The sequence below is a fragment of the Rhineura floridana genome, chromosome 4 (genome assembly GCF_030035675.1).
Source record: "Rhineura floridana isolate rRhiFlo1 chromosome 4, rRhiFlo1.hap2, whole genome shotgun sequence".
Taxonomy (NCBI): Eukaryota; Metazoa; Chordata; class Lepidosauria; order Squamata; family Rhineuridae; genus Rhineura; species Rhineura floridana.
In genome coordinates, this window is record NC_084483.1 from 15,071,887 (window position 1) to 15,091,896 (window position 20,010).

At 41.8% G+C, this 20,010-nt stretch overlaps 1 protein-coding gene across 2 annotated transcripts in view; it reads right to left on the reverse strand.

Annotated features, from left to right (window-relative positions):
• PAK5 (p21 (RAC1) activated kinase 5) overlaps positions 1 to 5,367 on the reverse strand; it is a 159,073-nt gene extending 153,706 nt beyond the window's left edge. The window contains exon 1 of one of the 2 annotated variants that reach the window (XM_061622545.1): positions 5,191 to 5,367. The gene's annotated coding sequence lies outside the window, so the exon portion shown is untranslated. The remainder of the gene's footprint in view (positions 1 to 5,190) is intronic. The other variant, XM_061622544.1, reaches the window with a different exon arrangement.
• Between the last annotated feature and the right edge of the window lie 14,643 nt (positions 5,368 to 20,010).

Below are 20,010 nucleotides of genomic sequence, written 5' to 3' on the forward strand. Positions count from 1 at the left end.
GACTGAGGAGGGCAGCTATGAGAGAACTAGAAAAGGTTCTCAAATGCAAAGATGTATCAGTGAACACTAAAGTCAGAATCATTTAGACCATGGTATTCCCAATCTCTCTATGTATGGATGTGAAAGTTGGACAGTGAAAAAAGCAGATAAGAGAAAAATCAACTCATTTCAAATGTGGTGTGGGAGGAAGCCACAGACCTGAATTTACAAGATCTGAACAGGGTAGTTTATAACAGATGCCACTGGAGGTCGCTGATTCATAGGGTCGCCATAAATCATAACCGACTTGAAGGCATATAACAACAAATGTTTTAGAGTTGGCAGTGGGGTGAGAGCAGCATCCTTGTGCCTTTCACAGTTGTGTGGCAAGCAGAAATTATTATGAACTCAAAGGGCATTTGGAGGACCTTGAACTATTTTGTTCCTTTTTAAAATGAACTTTCCAAGCACTGCTGATTACTACCAGAATCCTATCCATCTTATTCAGAAGTAGACACCACTGTGTTCTGTGGAGCTTACTCAAGAGAGCAAGCATAGGATTAAATCCTTTTGTAGGACCTACTAAATGTGAGTTTCTACTCCAGCAACTCACTCACTTTGTGTGTGTGTTTTTTTAAACAGGTTTGCGAGAACATTACTGAAGGAGCAAACATCAAGATTCCTGTTCCCTGTTGAGGAGAGATGACTTAACGGTGTGCGCTCTCATGACAGCAAGGCTAGCACTAAAGATCTGTTAGGTACTAAGTATTGCTACAATTGTAATGTTTACGGGTAGAGACATACTCACTGTTGTACAAGTTCCAGTGCATCTCCACCTCTGTATTCTGAAAAAAGGGCCATATGACACTAGTCAAACTCCATCCCTTTATAGTCTAAATCCTGATGGAATCAGCTCAAGTGTTTGTTTGTTTTAATTTGGCTTCAGGCAGATTTTGCACCAGACTGGCAGATCAACCCATTGACCCTCCAAGTGTGGGCAAATGAAACACTTTGCTGTAAGTAACTAGTATGCCCACAGCCTAAGTGTCTACTATTTCTTTGTGAAGGAGGAGGATATGAAAAGAACCAGAACAGGTGGATGCCACACAACTTTTCCCCCATCAGAGAAGCAACTGTGACAGCAGAAACCCCTTCTGAACTAAAGTAAGTCACTTTACAGTTTAGTTAGGTGCTATATGGAAAACTGCAATGCTTAAGTATCCACAGTATGTTTGCAAGGGAGGAGGAAGGGGAAAAAACCAGAATAACTTGGCTACTTGCCTGTGATCTCATTGGCCACGCCCCCATAGCAGTCCTACCAGGTCTAGTGGGTACCAGCCACCACTGTAACTAACCATAGGATTGTAAATCTAGTTCATCGGAGCACACTGCAATTCAAAATATACAACATATAGGCCACAAGGGAACAAACTGTAGTGCTGCCAGGCTGTGTACATATTTGGATGAGATGTTTAATTCACTTACCAGAGTCACATAGACCTGGTTCAGTGCTTAAATAAAAATGCATACATTGTTGAAATGGTTATGTTTTGGAGGAAAATAAAAGGCAAAAAGTATTTGTTAAGGAATGAATAATTGCCAGTTCATTGAAATAAGCATGTGTGAATTCTGAGTCCACCCAGCTGAAGCAAACTTGCAGAATTCCAGTGTAAAGGAAGAACACAGAATGCTGACAATTAAGGCACCAGCTGACTTCTGGCCAGAATCCAAAGGCAAGGGAACTGAAAAGGGGGGAGGGAGAAACCTTAAAAGCAGGGAGGGGAAAACTTGTGGACCTCCAGAGTCTGTTGAATCTACAACTCTCATCATCTCTGACCATTGGCCATGCTGGCTGAAGCTGATGGCAGCTGGAGTTCAGCAATATCTGAAGGGCCACAGGTTCCCCATCAGTGCCGTAAAGCAACTCTTTGATGGGAAAGAATGCTACACAGTCCATTGTCAGACACCAACCCTGGTGGCTAGACTGAGCAGCAAGTGATGGTACATGCAAGACTCACGCCCAGGCCCAGGAGGCCCCAGATTAGAACTTTTAGAAGGAGGTGCCAGCCAGTGTCACCTGCAGCCCAATCATGCAAGTTCCTTCAAAAACTTGAGGGCCCTGTGTTGCCTAGAAAGATTTATAGATAGCTATTGGAAGAGACTGTGCAGGTTCCCCAGCCTGCTCCTCCCTTCATCCACTTAACCCTCTGCTGGTGCTAGAATGTACAAATCTCAGCTTTCATCTTTTCAAAGTTCCTGGTCTCTTAAGTACAGAAAAGATTTTGACAACATGCAACCAGGATGCTGAATGCAAATGAGAAATATAATTAAATCTCCACATTTATAATTTTCAGCCTATAAGATCCTCAATCATTATTTTTTGAACATATGGCACAGACATCTACACTAGGAAGGTGACGTAGTTCTAGTGAGGTTGTAAGCTTGTGCCTTGACTGTACCACTTCAGAATGCCAAATGGGGTTCTTGTGATTTGAATTCTCTCTGTCTCTCTCTCTCTCTCTCTCTCACTCACTCACTCTCTCTCTCACTCTCTCTCTCACTCACTCACTCACTCACTCACACACACACACACACACACACAGAGAGAGAGAGAGAGAGAGAGAGAGAGAGAACTAATATGTCAGAAAGAGGTCTAGGCTAAAACTCAGCTTCCTAAAATGAAGTATTCCATGTCCCTAGTACTGCTGGATTTTATATTCTCAAAAATGAGGCATCAGCTATTGTCTGTTTCTTTACACCAGCATCTAGATGTAACCTAAAACCTGTATAGCACCTAAGAGTGCTTATCTCCACTCCATTTTAAGATTGAAACTGATACAGACCTTCCAGCTGTTCTTGAACTCAACTCCAACCAGCATGAATAATGGTTATGGATGATGGGAGCTGTAATCCAACATCATCTGGAGGGCCACAAATTTACCACCTCTGATTTTTGGCTTTAATATAAAGCCAGTCTCTTCATCTCTCTTTCTCCCCAACCAAAATCTCTTACTTTGCTTAACATAGCCTGATGAAGAGTTCTGGAGAACTCAAAAGCTTGTTCACTAGTGTGTGACATTTTGGTTGACTTACAAAGGTGTTGGCCTACTGTGGATTTTGGAATTATAATCATGGAGATCATCATATCATTCTGTTGCCAGCAATAATTTCCTTTTGTCATTCCACCATGAAGCTGTCTAATGCCATGTACCTTTCCACAACAAGGTCAGTTGCAGTGTAGCTGTGGTTTTCTCCCCACCCTATCTCAAGGATAAATTATTCAAAAGTAACTTAGACAAATATATATATATATATATATATATATATATATATATATATATATATATATATATATATATATATATATATATATATATATATATATATACACAATATATATATATACACACACACACACACACACATACTGTATTAAAACCCAAACTATCACATCCGGTGATGTTTACGTATTACATGAAGATCAAGATAAATAAGCAGTGAACATAAAGAACTACTTTTATATTTCATATAAAACAATGGCAAAAACAAGTGGTTTGGAAGCTTAATTTTTTTAAAGTGTGTGATCTATTGAGTTCATTGGCAAGGCTCCAAGTTTTCCTGCCTAGTGCCTACATTGTGGCTCATGCTCTCTAAATGTGCTATTCTTAGACAGCCTTCTATACAATATTTGTATCCTAACGAAAAGTTCATCCTTTAGCTTGAAACAAAACTTGCTCCCAAGTTTTTATTTTAATTTATCTTTTACTTAATATTATATTTACAACATCTACAAAAAGTGATATAGCTGTTCTTGGTTTGTTTGTTTGTTTTAAAAAAGGCTAAAAATCCTACTTTTGATTAAGGGGGCAACCCTATGCACACTTACCTCAGAGTAAGCCTTACTGAACACCGTGGGATTTACTTCTGAGCAAACCTGTATAGGATGGTTCTGTAAAGCAATACATGTGCAAAGAGTGTTCTACTTGATAGGATATTGTCTAACTCTGCCATGTCTGCTAAAATAAACTCCTATTTTCTTACTTGAAATTACTTAGCTGTCCAATGAATATGTACAACATGAATGTGTCTTCATAGGTTCAACTGTCTTTGTTTACATTTTTATCTCATCTTATTTTATGAATAATGGGATGAAGATATTTAAAAACTGTTCTTTTATATGTCAGTCATGCATTACCATTCTAAAACAAGCAAGAGCAAAGTGTCGCATCAAACCAGAACTAGAAGCTTGCAATTCACAAGTAGTCAAGTTTCTCTATCAGAGTCTTAAAAGAAGGCATTGTTTCACTAGGATTGAAAAGGTGGCAGTTTTTCTGTGTTTCCTAACTCCTCAACATCTAAAATGACATGGTCACAGCAGGGCTTTCTGCACAACACACATGGAGAATATTAAATTTCTCCGTTTTGAACCATGTCTTTAATCTGTGACAGCGCAGACTCCCCATGCTGGCAGTCACATTAGTCCCTTAAAATCAGTCCCCCCAACACTCACACCTAAAACATGTTTGCTGATGTGTGCATGCACATGTGTGTGTTATATATGTGGCCCACCCTATCTATAAGGGACAATCCAACTGAAGTGCTTCCTTTATAAATAGGACTGCTCCCAGCAGCATAAGCAGCATGTGGATTTTTGCAAGTAGTATGATGATGTCCGATTTCTACTTCTACAGAGACATCATGCACACACAGCTGCACAGAAAATGCATGCACACATCACTGAGAAAGGTACATTGTTTTGGGGGGTCTTGTCTTGTGGCTCAGACCATGCTTGAAATGAGAGAGATGGATGTTGCTCATAAAGTGCTGGGACAGCCTCGCCCTCCTTTTCTCTCTCTCTACCTTCACGCCACCAGCAATGGCACAATCCATAGCATTCCACACCCACCCACAGCTGCCCCCCTTTTGCTTCTGCCAGGGCAGGCAAAGCTGCCCAGGCTCAACACCAAGGGCAGCCCTATAAGAAAGAGCACCAGCAGCAACGCTGCCTATATAGAGACCGAGGCTCTTCCCAGTCTCTAGGAACCTGACAAAGGCATTGACAATCAGGGATCCCCCACCCTCTTTCCTCCCATCCAATCTTCCCTTCGGGTTAGCCTACTGATGCTCCCGCTGGCCCTTGCTCCCGCTCTGGATGCAGCACGGAAGTCCTAAGCTTGGCCATTCATTCCCCTCCCCCAAGCCCATGCTTACCTAGAGGCTGCCGGCTAGTTGTCAAGCGAGCTCGGGCTGCATTTCTTCCTCCTGCTCCGTTACATCGCTCCCAGCGCCATGTTCCTGCTCGCCGCGGCGTGTCACTTGCAGACAGTCGGCAGAGGGAGGCAAGTAAGCACCGCTCGGCGGCTCTTGCTGCTGCTGCTGCTGCTACATCCGGGCTGCACCGACCCGAGCTCAAGATCGCCTCGTGGCGGCCACAAACAGAATGAGTTGGGATAGCCTGGCGACGACGAGGCGCGCAAGAAACGCGATTTGAGCGTTGGGGGATGTTCCTGGTTGCTTTGTAGCGGTACTCGCCCCGCAAGAGGAGGGTTTTGGCTTTTTTTGCATTTCTGTATTTCAATTTTTAAACATTATTCTTACTTGGTTATCCATTATTATTTATTACAGCTATATCCCGCCTTTCCTCCAAGGAGCTCAAGGTGGCATACATGGTTCTCTCCCCCCCCCCATTTTATCCTCACAACAACCATGTGAAGTGGGTTACACTGACAGACTTGGCTGGCCCAAGGTCTTTCAATGAGCTTTATGGCTGGGCAGGGACTTGAACCTGGATCTCTCCAGTCCCAGTCCCACACACTGCACAACCGTTACACCACACTGGCTTTATATGGTTAAAGATGATCAAAAATATAAGCCATTGTGGTGTAGTGGGAGACCAGGGTACAAATTTCCTCTCAGCCATGATGCTTACTAAGTGACCTTGGGCCAATCACTGCCTGTCAGCCTAACCTAACAGGGTTGCTGTGAGGACAAAATAGGGTGGAAGAGAACTACAAACACCACCTTGAGCTCCTTTCAGGAAAGGCAGGGTAGAAATGCAAAGAAGAAATAAGAAGCTGATTAAGACAGCAATCCCCTAACCATGTCTACTCAGAAATAAGTCCCATTAAATTCCATGGGGTTTACCCAGGAAAGTGGGTTGAGAACTGCAGCCTTGGTTTATGAAAGCAGCTGGTTCTGCTTTTGGTATGCTACTAACCCCAATGGATTATTTCAACTGTCCTTAATTATGTGATTGAACTTTTCAGCCATTGATCTTCATCCTGGACCCCAGTCTCATGGACTGTGAGTGACTGCTCCTCCTCCTCCTCTGAAGTTCCAAGATTTTTCATCAGGTCTCCCCATGGAAGGTCCTTCAATGGGATCCCCAGTGCTGGTTCCAGGGACCCTACCTACTCTTCCAGGTCCTCGGCCTGTGGGGAGTCACGTTCATTCTCTGACGAGGACTCGGTGTTCAGGGTCTGAGCTATGCATAACTCTGGCATCCAGTTAGAAACTGTTTCCATTTCAAGTTACTAAATTAACCCAAAAAAATGGGCAGAAGGGTGGGGAGTCAGGGAGCAGATTGCAATAAAGCCAGATTCAGGCATTTGCCTGAAGACACAAGGATTAAAAGCAGAGATGGAGGTAGGAGTGATCACACAAGACCAGATCCAAACATTCCCATGCATGATGACCCCAACCGTCTGACATTGAGTAGGAAATAGTCTATGCTGGTTTTCTCTGGTCCATCTATTTAGCAGTTACTACCTCTGGAATGTGCTTGCCATAGGCCACACCGCTTGCCTCTGTCCCCTGCCTGGCTACTCCTGACATTGGGGGCCTGATCCTGTTATCACTTGGGATGCTGACTCCCTGTGACTGCTGACACACAATTCCTTGCTCAGTAGTCTCTTGAGGAATATTTGTGCAAGGGCAATTTCTTCCAAGACAGACAAGCAAAGGTATTTTCTAGATACCCAGGATCATTAATTAATATGCAGCATGTGCTGCTTATCTATAAAAAATCTGGATTATTCTGGCAGACTAGAAGAATATAAATTAAAAGGACTGCAAGGATAGATGAAACATTAAGAAATCTTATTAAGTGGACGCAGGCACCAAAACTGCATGTTTGTAGCTCTCTATTGGCATACTGCATGGAGGTACAAAATATTCTGAATCTGTAGAACTGATGTGGGTTCCCTGCTGTGATGGCCTAAACTTGGCAGAATATGGGAGGCAGATCCATGCCCAATGCCATTGCACACTGGTGCATCACTTTATAGACTTCTGTAAAATGCAGCAGTAACATCTAAGCATGTATTTTATTTAGTCAACAGATTTCAAGGGACTGAGGCCAAAACCAGACAGAACTCCTGGTCTTGCAGTAGTAAACCTTCCAGTTACTATATGATACAAATGTCATCCCTGTACAGACTAAAACTTGTTTTTTCTACGAACTGAATCCTGTAAGTTATTTCTTTCTTTTCTTGGCAATGTTGCTTTAAAACCTTTGGCATCGCAGGGCAAAATCATACAGGCCAAGCATCTGCCCAGGGGTATAGTCATGCTGGGTCTTGGGGGAGGTCATAGACTCCTTACTCTTTGGGGAGCCCCTATGTCTCCAGCATCCTTTCCTGCTGATTGGAGCCAATCAAAGTGAGAAGAGACAAGTCAGCCACTGAGAAGATTCTTCTCAGTAGCTAACACACTCTCCTTTCATGCTGATTGGCTGCTAGGGACATCTGTTGTTGTGGGAGAAGGTGCACAAGGGGATGTGGAAAAGGTGGGAGGGGAGGGGAGAACTTGGGCTGAAGGGATGTCTCTCTGCTCCATGGCCTCCTGTTTGTTTGTTAACAAGGATCTTATTCTCAACCCACCAGCAAGAAAAAGGGGAGATGTTCCAGCCCAAAGCCAGGAATAGTAGGGGTGGAAGGGAGAAAAAGGGGAAAAAACTACTTTCAGGGGAGGGGGGATAAAGGGGGGACAGAAAATAGTAGATCTAGCTGAAAGGCAACACATGGAGATCTGCATTGGTTGTTGCAATGCATCACTAAGGGAAAGTATTCCAAACAAAGTAAAAAACTGAAAGCTCATTTTATTGTATAATCTTAGAAGGGGGCGTGGCTGTGAGGGGACATGGCATGACTATGATGAAGGGACCCTGCACATCGAATTTGCCACTGATCAGAAGCGGCATGTTCAGGTGTCTGAAGCAACAGGATTTGTGAAATGCTTAATTCACAGAGTAACACTGTACAAACTATACTCTACCAGCATAGCAATTTTATTTACAAGGCAGCATTTTAGAATCTGAAGTACTCCCTTTTGTGAATTCACTGCATGCTTGGTTTCCTTTAGTCAAAAGCTATTCGTCTTAGCCTTAATTGGCATTGCAAAGCTTTTCCTTTCATATTTATCAAGTTCTCAACCTTTCAGGTGTCAAGAAGTTGGGAAACCTTTGCCAGATCAGAAGGCCATTTTACAGATACCATTTTCCAACATGGAGGTAACCCCCTTGCAAGAAGTGTATCATTTATTTATATTCTACCCTTCCTCCAGGAGCTCACAGTGGCATACATGATTCTCCATAGCAACCAGCAGAGGTCAATGGGACGGCAAAGGTAGGGTGGCAATGCACACCGAGTTTCCTGATGCTGAGTGTTGCTGTCGCTTACCAAGATAGAGATGTGAAAAAATGGACGTGGACTGCCTTCAAGTCGCTTCCGACTTATGGCGACCCTATGAACAGAGTTTTCATGGTAAATGGTATTCAGAGGTGGTTTTACCATTGCCTTCCTCTGAGGCTGAGAGGCAGTGACTGGCCCAAGATCACCCAGTGAGCTTCATAGCTATGTGGGCAAACCCTGGTCTCCCAGGTCGTAGTCCACCACCTTAACCACTACACCACACTGGCTCTCACCTCAGACAATGATAGTCTCTGTATAAAAAATGACAGCTTAAGAACAGAAGGAATTTAAGCTTAGGACACTTTGGAAAAAATAACTGAATAAGGCAGGGCAAGTGAATAAGAAAAGCCTCATCTGGAAGAGCCCCCCAAAGTCTGCTCACTCAAGATTTTTCCTGACTGAGAGTGGATTATTAATTATCATAGTCACCCTATAATTACTTTAATTATCCTGATAAATACAGTCTGTGTAGTAATGTGACTCTTGAAGAGTTAAATATTAGAACTTTGCATTATGGGCTAGAGTTAAGCTCCATCCCTTGGACTTTCCTTTGCTATGCTTTTCAGTTACATTTGTGTTCTCTACCCAGCCCACAATAAAGAAGCATGTTTGCCTCCTGTAAGAAGTAAGAGTTTATTTATTCTGCACTGCAGTTGTTATGATGAGTAGAGCAATAATGGATGCTTTTTGCTAAAGGTTGAAATAAAGAGATAACATACTGTGGTCTGAAAAATATCATAAGTTACTCTTTATTCTTTTAAAGTTCTCATTACAATTATAGTGGCTATTTTTGCTTCTTTTTTTGATGGCAAAGGATGAAAATGAATAGAAATATTTATGTGTACACTACAGTTAGCTGGCTGGCTACCTAGGCTGTAACTCAGGCCTAATTTCTGATTTTCCCAATGTGTGCAGCTTAGCACAACTCCTTTTCAGGGTTTCTGTGCAGAAAAATTAACCCAGCAACCAGTAAAAAATTTCCAATCGCTTTCCACAATTAGTTTCCAGTCAAAGAATCAAAATAGTAGAGTTGGAAGGGGCCTATAAGGCCATCAAGTCCAACCCCCTGCTCAATGCAGGAATCCAAATCAAAGCATTCCTGAGAGATGGCTGTCCAGCTGCCTCTTGAGTGCCTCCAGGGTCGGAGAGCCCACTACCTCTGTAGGCAATTGGTTCCATTATTGTAAGGCTCTAACAGTTAGGAGTTTTTTCCTGATGTCCAATCGAAATCTGGCTTCCTGCAACTTGAGCCCATTATTCCATGTCCTGCACTCTGGGACAATCGAGAAGAGATCCCAGCCCTCCTCTATGTGACAACCTTTCATGTTCCTGAAGAGTGCTATCATATCTCCCCTCAGTCTTCTCCAGGCTAAATATGCCCAGTTCTTTCAGTCTCTCCTCATAGGGCTTTGTTTCCAGTCCCCTGATCATCCTTGTTGCCCTCCTCTGAACCTGTTCCAGTTTGTCTGCATCCTTCTTGAAGTGCAGAGACCAGAACTGGATGCAGTACTCAAGATGAGGCCTAACCAGTGCTGAATAGAGGGGAAATAATACTTCACGCGATTTGGAAACTATACTTCTGTTAATGCAGCCTAATATAGCATTTGCCTTTTTTGCAGCCACATCACACTGTTGGCTCATATTCAGCTTGTGATCAACGACAATTCCAAGATCCTTCTCGCATGTCGTATTGCTGAGCCAAATATTCCCCATCTTATAACTGTGCATTTGGTTTCTTTTTCCTAAGTGTAGAACTTTGCATTTATCCCTGTTGAATTTCATCCTGTTGTTTTCAACCCAATGCTCCAGCCCTTTGAATTTTGTTTCAAAATTCCACGGTATTAGCTGTGCCCCCCAATTTTGTATCATCTGCAAATTTGATAAGCATGCTCTGTACCTCCTCATCCAAGTCGTTAATAAAAATGTTGAAGCATGCTGGGCCCAGGACTGAGCCCTGTGGTACCCTACTCGTTACTTTTCCACCCAGTTTGAGAAGTAACCATTGATAAGCACTTTTTGAGTACAAAAAGAGCCAGCTGGCTGGAGCCAGCTACAATCATTTAGTTAATCCTTTATATAGCAACCAGTTAAAAGGTTTTCCCTCGATTGTCCAACAGGAAGGAATTCTAAAGGTCATGAACAAGACTCCTCAAGAAGGAGTTAACAAACACACCCTAAAGTATTTATTTTCTCTCTGCCCTTGCCTAAACTTGCATTATGTTTGTAGTAAGTTTGTTTTTCAGGTGAAATTGAAAGCTGAGATATCTAACCCAGCATCAAAACCAAACTCAGGAGCTCACTGTCATTACCAAAGTGGTTCAGTTCATGAAGAATCATAACACAGGGATAGACCACAGCTGAAAGAGGACTGTAGCTATAGACAAAGTCAAACTTTGGGGTCTGGCACTCCTGGGGATCTCTCACTCTCTCAAAAAAAGGGTGAGGCAATTCATTCAAATTAAAATTCATTCATACCCAAAGAACAGTGAGGGTCATAATTTCCAACAACAATGGTCCCAGAAATATGACTGGTTAGAGTATTCTAAGCTGTACACTAATTTTTAACTTCTTAGTTACAGCATTAAACTATTTTGTTTGTTTTACAACTATTGGTATCCCCTTGTTCATTGTATCATTAACATCTTTTTTTCTTATGAAACCAAAAAAAATGCCAGTCATTTAATTCCTTGTGTTCATACTAAATTTTCTGTTAACATAACATAACCTAACATAGCCCATCATGTAAGTTAATACACTCTCTGCATGGAAGAGGAAAGTCTTTCCCTTTCCCTGTCCTGACCCACACATCCTCTCTGCTAGCAAGTGGGGGGGGGGTTGGCTGGTGCTATGCACCTCCCTTCCAATGCCCCACCTAAAAATGTGGCTGCCCCACCTAACACGAAAGGCTGGTTACAGGGCTGCACCCATATGTTCAGTCTTAAAAACAGATTGCCTGTATGTTCATGGGCTTAGTATTGATATCTAGTATTGAAAACACACTTAAGGGCTCAGTTCTGTCTCATATGAAGCCCTACCCAACTCCAGCCTGACAAACTGGCCATGACACACAACCCATCCAGTATTTGGCTTCCTCCAGTCACTCTTTCCCACTCAACACTAAATTAGATGCTAGAAGTTAGAAGAATATTGGAAATTATGCTTGAATTTTGTGAATGGCAAAGAATTGCAGTGGAATTATTAAACCCTTGATCAATTTAATAAATGTAGTTTAATCTCTTTTAAAAAATTAAGTCTGAATCAATATTTGAGACTCCTGCCCACCTCCCTCAAGCTAGTAAGTAGGTGTCCAGCAATCACATCAGAGAAAACTGATCGGTGAGACATCAAAGTCCGCAGCTGCTGCTTAAGTACTAAGAGGATTAATGTAGCAAGGAACACATTGCTCAAAGGATAGAGGAGTACTTGTCAAATCTAATGAATATTTACATTTGATTGGCAGACAAGAGAAATAATATACAAATTGTGGCCTCCTTCCGGCTTCTGTTTGTCCCAAATGCTTGTCACAATTCTCTTTTCTTCTACCATTTTCCTTTTTTTCTTTAATGGCTCCTTCTATCAGCATTTCAATTTGGATCTCAGCTTCATCTTCCAGGCCTTATGAAGCTTAACCCCCTTTATAGGGCTTATCCAAACAGAGCGGGATAATCCACGGTTTCCATATTCGGTTTGTCATCTGATAGTCCTCACTTTGCCTTTTAGTTCGCTCTTTCCCAATTAAAAAAAACGCTTTTTTGCACCCGCACACGCAGCGGTAAGACCTCTACATTCTTTTTGCTTTTTCCAAGCTCCGCCTCTAAAACCTCCCCCTATCAACCAATTGGTCAGCAAAAAAATTACGTATGCTCCTCTCCCCCTTTGCAACGATGCACAATATGGCTGTAAAGGAGTTCTCACCTCGGAAGGAAAGGCTGCTGGTCGGTTTCACGCCTGCCTTGTTTGTATTTGCGATATTATGCTTAAATGAATGTATGCTTTTCTGCCTTTATTGATATTTAAGGAGATACACACACTGGCAATTGCACTTATTTCTCCAAAAAAGCAAGAAATGTGTCAACCCCCCCTTCTCCCTTTCCTTCCCACAGAGAATGAAATTGACAAACCTTTCAGAGCAGGCTTGAAACTGACCAGAAGCCCTTTTCTTGTTTGTATTTGCGATATTACACTTAAAGGAATGTATGTTTTTCTGATTTGAAGCAAAAACCTCAGCAAGTAGAATGAAATTGACAAAGCTTTCGGAGGCAGGCTGAAACCGACCCCCCCCTTTCTCGCTTGCTGTGCACTGCAGATCTCACCCAGAGCGGCTGCCCAGTTTGCAGGCTGGCAAAAAATAAAATGCATCTGCGCAGTAGTTGCAGACACACACCCCAACACCCCACCATTGCGATGATTGGTTCAATTTTCCCGGGCTTATTCTCGCACATGCACAAAAGTGCAGATATGTGATTGGCTGGAATGAGGAGAAGGGGCAAGGCGAAACGTCCAAGAACCGCCCATCAGCTGTAAAGTCCGCGGTATTGCATCCTAACTCCTGAAGGCACAGCAGATGATTCCTGATTTTAAACAGCAAATTGCATTTTTGCCAGTATTGCAAGGAGCGGATTTAACTCACGAAAATGTGTAACAGCGCGAGAAGTCATTTGGACGACCGAAAAATAATGAACACGCATAGTGGGCATGTCACACATTTTGCAGTCGTCTGGATGAGAACATACTGTGGCATACACAGAATTATGGTTAGATTAGTTCAGTAGTAGTCAATGTGATGCCCTTCAGATGTTAGACCCCAGCTCCCATCAGCCTGTACTCAGGTATGATGGGAGCTGAAGACCAAGAACATCTGGATGGCATCACATTGGCTATTCCTGTATTACTTCCTTCACCTTCCTGTCTCCATGTTGGGTGTCACATTTACCTGTGTTTGTTCACTTGCATACGGCAGAGCAATTCCAGATTTGAAATGTATATTCAAATGATACCAACTGTACCTTTTCTTTTTTCAAAACATCTCAAAAATAATTGTTTATATTTCCTGTAAACTGTTACCTGCTGGGTAAGTTCCCCTCTGCCATCCCCCATTACTCAGGTCTGACAGCTTTGTGGAGTTGCATATAGAAATGCAATTTATTTATTTATTAAATTTATATACCACCCGACTAGCATAGCTCTCTGGGCGGTGAACAACAAATTAATACAAAATACAATAAAATCCAATAAAATTGGTTTGTTATTGACCCAAACTATATGAGATTGTGATGTCATGAGATTATTGAGGTTGTCTGGGAGTCATAAAGCTCACCTCACACACTCTGCAGGTGTTCATTTATTTGACAGCAGCTTGGGCCAGAGGATGGTGTGGGGTCAGAAGTGAAAACACATCGAGGCTAGAAATGGAATTTGTCTTGCCCGTCCCACCTTGAAGGTATTTATTTATTTATTTGAGAGCTGCTTGGGCCAGAGACATAAGCCAAAGGTCCTGTGGTGCAGAGTCTTTGGTGAGAAACTGATGGAGTTGGTGTTGTGATCTCTTATTCCCACTCAAAATTATTTTGATCCTCAATCTATGGAGCAAACAACATGTCATCCTCAGCGGGTCCTTACTCCCTGCCCCACATAGCCACCTACCATCCACTATCCTATGGGAAGGTTCACAGGAGAGACAGGAAGGCAGGAGATCACCACCTCAGGGCCTGCTCCAGCTGGACTATCCCCCCCTCCACCCCAACAGAATCTCCCCACTACTAACTGGCCTGCAGGAAGAATCCTGATTACTTTTTCACTAAGTCAATTTTGCTTTTTTTTAAAAAAAAGTAATTTAATATTACTTGTATGCCTCCTTGAAATTATTTGTATTCTGAAAGGCAGGGGGATAGTAGTAGTGGTAGTCGTTATCATCATCATATTTTTCACTACAGCCAGGTGGTGGTAACGGTAGCATAATCACCTTGCTGTGGGTAAACAGGAAAAGAGAAAAAATGTGACTGACCTGCTCAGTTGATCCTTTTGGCCTAGTTTGTGGCATTTTGTGGACTGCATATTTGCTAATTTTCATCTCGATTGTTTATAACTTAATGATTTATTGTAACTGATGGAATTGATTTTGTTTTACTGTTGATTTCTGAGACTTTGTTGATATTCTCATAATAATGAAATGGGTTTTTGAATTTTGTTAATTGTTTAGTTTTTAGTTATATTTTGTTATTGGATGACAAGTTATACTTGATGTATATTTTGTCATTGCTGTGTGCTATAAACCTCCTTGAGTATAGTAATGTAGATAAGTGGTATACAAATTTAAAAAATGAACTGGAATGAAATATAAGCATTAAGCATGTCCAAATTCTTCTCCAGATCAGATTAAACTCTGAGTCAGAAAAGAATTCTTGACTTACTTCACTAGCCTAAAGGACAGCCTTGAGTAGGGTTGCCATATTTCAGTTCCACAAATCCGGGCAGGCTAATTTGCATATTATGCATATTATGCAAATTATTTGCATATTAATATTTGGATTGTCCAGTTGTTTTGTTTTTGTGCCTAGGAATTACCACCAAAAACTGGGGGAAGATATGAGAAATCTTTTTTTTAAAAGCAACATTTTCAGCCTTAAATGCCTAGACTCTAGTTTCCAACACTATGGAATATTTATTGGTTGATTAAGAGGATTTATATCCTGCCCTTCTGCTGTTAAAAACAGAGCTCAGGACAGCTTACAAATATAATAAAAACAATAAAAATACACAATCAATATAAAAACATAATGAAAACACAAAATAGCAACAAACATAAAGTAAGTCAGGGCAGCAGTATGGTTAACCATATACGATATATTTCAAAGATGTGGTGGGTGGAGAAAAACAAGAAGCCAAAACGTTAGGAAAAGGAGTCTTTCACACCACATGCTCAGTTCTAAATACTGTTGCAGCAAGTTTTACAAGTTCCTCCAGTATTCCACTAGTGCAGGTACTCAGACATTCAAAGTATCTGTATGTTTCTTAGGTTTTATAAAAGCAGAGCTTTGCTTAACTCAAAATTTCTTCTCCCTTTGATCAACCACATCTACACAGGTTCCACCTCCATACTCAAAATGAAACTGGGCCTGGAAGTGTGCAACAACCCCACACATACCTTGCTAATTAGATTACCAATGCCAAGATGTCTGTCTTATCGACTACTCTCCTGCTCCCCCCCCCCCCCGGGCATCATGAAAGACCCAGTCCTGGGCTCAGAAAGAAAATAAATATCTGGTCCTCTTCAAAGTACTCATAAGCCTCTTGTTTTAATTAAAATAATAATTATAAATTCTTGCTCTTATCACTAATGGGAGTTAATTATCTTGCATATGCTGCTGTTGCTTCTATGGCTGAGTGAGGTTAAAGATAAGTGAAATGCAAATAGGAAAAAAACAACACAAAAGGCAGTAACACTTTCCTAAATGTAATAACATACCAACCACAACAAGATTGCTATGAGTAAGGCAGAAAACTCAGCCTCCCACAACCAGTCAGGATTCCTAACCAAAAACCAAAAGTATGATAAATAAAGAAATATTTATATAAGCATGACTATCAAATATATTTATTATTTACACAAACTGTAAAGATATTTATAGTGCAATCCTAGGTTTATTTATTCAGAAGCAAGTCCCAGTGTATTCAGTGGGGCTTACTCAAACAGGGACAGAAATGCAACCTCAAGTGATAAGCAACTTCATTCACACAACCCAAAATTCCAAATCATAAGACTCCATACACGCACACACACACACACACACTGCAGATGTATAAATACATACAGCCCATGTAACAGTTTATTGTCAAACCAGTTGGTCATTGCAGAAAAATCAATATTAGTTTTTTTAAAATCAGTATTAGTTTCCTACAGAATAAAAACCGTAATACCTACGTAAGCCCTGCCTACTTGCTTTAAAATAGGACTGGAGGAAGGACAGAAAGAGTTAGAACACAATCCTGACAAGACTGAGACGCTGTTGGTGGGTGCCTTCTCGACCCAGGTGGTGGATGTTCAACCTGTCCTGGATGGGGTTACACTCCCCCTGAAGGAACAGGTTCGTAGCTTGGGGGTCCTTTTCGATCCATTCCTGTCTCTTGAGGCTCAAGTGGCCTCGGTGGCACGGAATGCGTTCTACCATCTTCGGTTGGTAGCCCAGCTGCGCCCCTATCTGGATAATGATGACCTCGCCTCAGTCGTCCATGCTCTGGTAACCTTGAGATTGGACTACTGCAATGCACTCTACGTGGGGCTGCCTTTGAAGACAATTCGGAAACTACAGCTAGTGCAAAACGCAGCAGCCAGACTGCTGACGAGGACCAGACGGTCCGCACATATAACACCTGTTCTGGCGCGTTTGCACTGGCTACCTATTTGTTTCCGGGCCAGATTCAAAGTGCTAGTTTTGACTTATAAAGCCTTACACGGTGCGGGACCACAATACCTTGCGGAACGCCTTTCCCGCTATGAACCTACCCGCTCACTACGTTCAACATCTAAGGCCCTCCTCCGAGTCCCGTCCCATAGGGAAGCTCGAAGAGCTGCTACTAGATCCAGGGCCTTTTCAGTAGTGGCCCCCGAATTATGGAACAGTTTCCCCGATGAGGTGCGCCTGGCGCCTACTCTTCTATCTTTTCGGCACCAGGTGAAAACCTTTTTATTCTCCCAGGCATTTTAATTTTAATTGTTTAATGTTTAGTTAATTTTATATCAAGTTGTTAAATGCTTAAGTTGTCTTCTTTAGGGATTTTATCTGATGTCTATTTTATAGTATTGTATTTTATTCCTTGCTGTGAACCGCCCAGAGAGCCATTGGCTAAGGGCGGTATAGAAATGGAATGAAATAAATAAAATAAAATAAATAAACACAATTCTTTTTTACATTCACTCCAAAGTCCCATTGATTTTCAGCACATTCATAACCATGTCTACTCAAAAGTAAGTCCTATTGAATTCAATGGGATTTACTCTGGGCATATGGGATTAGCATTGCTTTTACAAAAGCAAGTATTGGGAAGGTTTTCAAAACACTGCCCAGGATCTGACTCCTGCACAGAAGAGGGGGGAAAACTGAAACGTATATACTTACCCAATTTATGAGATTTTCAGATAAACTGGGGGGGAAACCACCATTTTCTGGAATTGCAATGAGGTTTTCTAGACACTGCCTCAAGTCAATGAAACTGAAACACAACCCTGGCTTCACTGATTGGCTGCAATCCTGAATGGGCGGGGTTAAAGCTACGAAGTGCTATACAGTACTGTTTAAAGAAAGATTTAACAGTCGGGGGGTGGCTGACGTTTTTATGTATATCTCGATAACCGGACCACCTAGAAACAGTGTTTTTTTTTTAATTAAAGCTGAGAATCTGGGCCACCTAAGGGGCTAACCGGGCACCGGGTGGCATGCAAAGAATCTGGGTAAAACCCGGCTAACCGGGTAATATGGCAACCCTAGCCTTGAGGAACTTAGAAGATGTTAGGACTAAAACAGCTTTAAAGGAGTTTGGCCAGAAAAGGGAGGGGAGAGGAGGATAGGTTTATCAGCAACCATTAGCTACAACAGCTAAATTTAACCTCCATGTTCAGAGGCAGTTTCTGAGGGGCAAAAAACAGAGGAGTCCTATTACCTTACTGGCCTGCTTGTGGCTCTCTCAAAAGATACAGTGAGAAGAACAGGTACTGTGGGCCGTGGGTCTAATCCAGCAGGACTGTTCTTACATAGCATACATACTAGAGGCTGACCATTGCAAGCCACTTTAATTTGTTCCACATCGTATCTGTCTCCATATAGCATAACACCATGTGGGCCAGTATGTGACCCAGCAACAAACCATGCAGGCCGTGATGACAGTGTAAATATCCAGAAACAAGGTATGTGGCAATGGGGTGAAAATTGCCCTCATTGTATCTTTTGGATGACTGCACAGCTGAACAGACCCAGTGTGTGGTACAAAGTGATCCAGTGCAGTGTACAATAGACCTCACAGCTAAATAATGAAATCTATAACAGGATCTCCCACATTTTTTTAAAAGGTTAAAACTAGCCTCTGGAAGAGATCTGAACTGGATCTGGATCATTGTGTCAAGAGGGGGAGTTAACATCACTCCCATGAAGCTTTCTCAATCTAAATTGCTCCCTACCCCAGTTATTTGCCCAGAGGGGGAGATCATACAGGTGTCCATTAACTTCTAGATTTTCCCTGCAGATTAGCTCATTTGGGAGGAAAGCACCACCCTTCGTCTCACCCCATTTGGCCTTCAGTCTACAGCCACGTGCAGCAGCAGAAGAAAATAGTAAATATGATAAAAATTCAGGGAGTTACTGTCAATGTATGAGAATGCAGTTTTGATAATGGAAACTGCAGTCAGAAATAAAGCTGTAGCTGTAGGCAGAGGAGGCTGCATATATTAAATGAACAGCAAACAACTTTAATTATGTTCTCTGCAGGGTTGCAAGTCTGCAGAGCTCTAATTAAAAAGAAAAGGAAGTGAGCAAAGAAGAAACCTTATCAAGGTTGGCAAGAGTTCTCCAAAAGTTCCCATTCTCTATAAATAGTAAGAACAAACCCATAAGACTACCAGAAGGTGCCTACTGAAAGATTAGAAGAGCACCTTTAAACCTGTGGTCCTTTCAACAAAATGTTGCAAAGGTGAAGGAAAGAACCTGCTGAAAGGCACTTATTCTAAAAGATCTGTCTTAGAGAAGGTTACAAAAAATAAGTTTTTATTATTTAATTTTAAAATATTTACCAATAGAGCGTGTTCATAGGGGCGACACTGCTGTTAGATGAAATTAAGGATCCCAGCCTCTTGGTGAACACAACAGTCACAGACAGATCCACAAAAGATAGGGTGGTTGCTTTTGCGTTGCCAAAAAAGAGAAAATATATAATCAAAAAGGAGCATAACAGATGATGCAGACTGCGTGGGCTAATTTATACGTATGGATGCAAGTTTGGAAGTAATTTCTGTAATTGAAATAATTAAATAATTATTTGAATTTTAGTGAGAATGACTAAACAATGCAATTAAATATATCTCACCCCAGGGGGGAAGACTGTGACCAGGTGACCTGTGTGCCTAGCCTGCTCAGTCTGCTGTTGATGGACAACTTCAAACTCACTCCACTGTCCCAGATGGTTCATTATCTATGGAACAGACTTGGTCAGTCCTTCAAATAGAGGGCTGTCCTCTGTAAAGCAGGATACCCTATCCACAGATGTAAGGAAAATCTGGATATAAAGGCACATTATGCAAAGTCTATGTGACACAAACCTTTGCAGCATGAGGAAATTGAGAAATTATGAATGT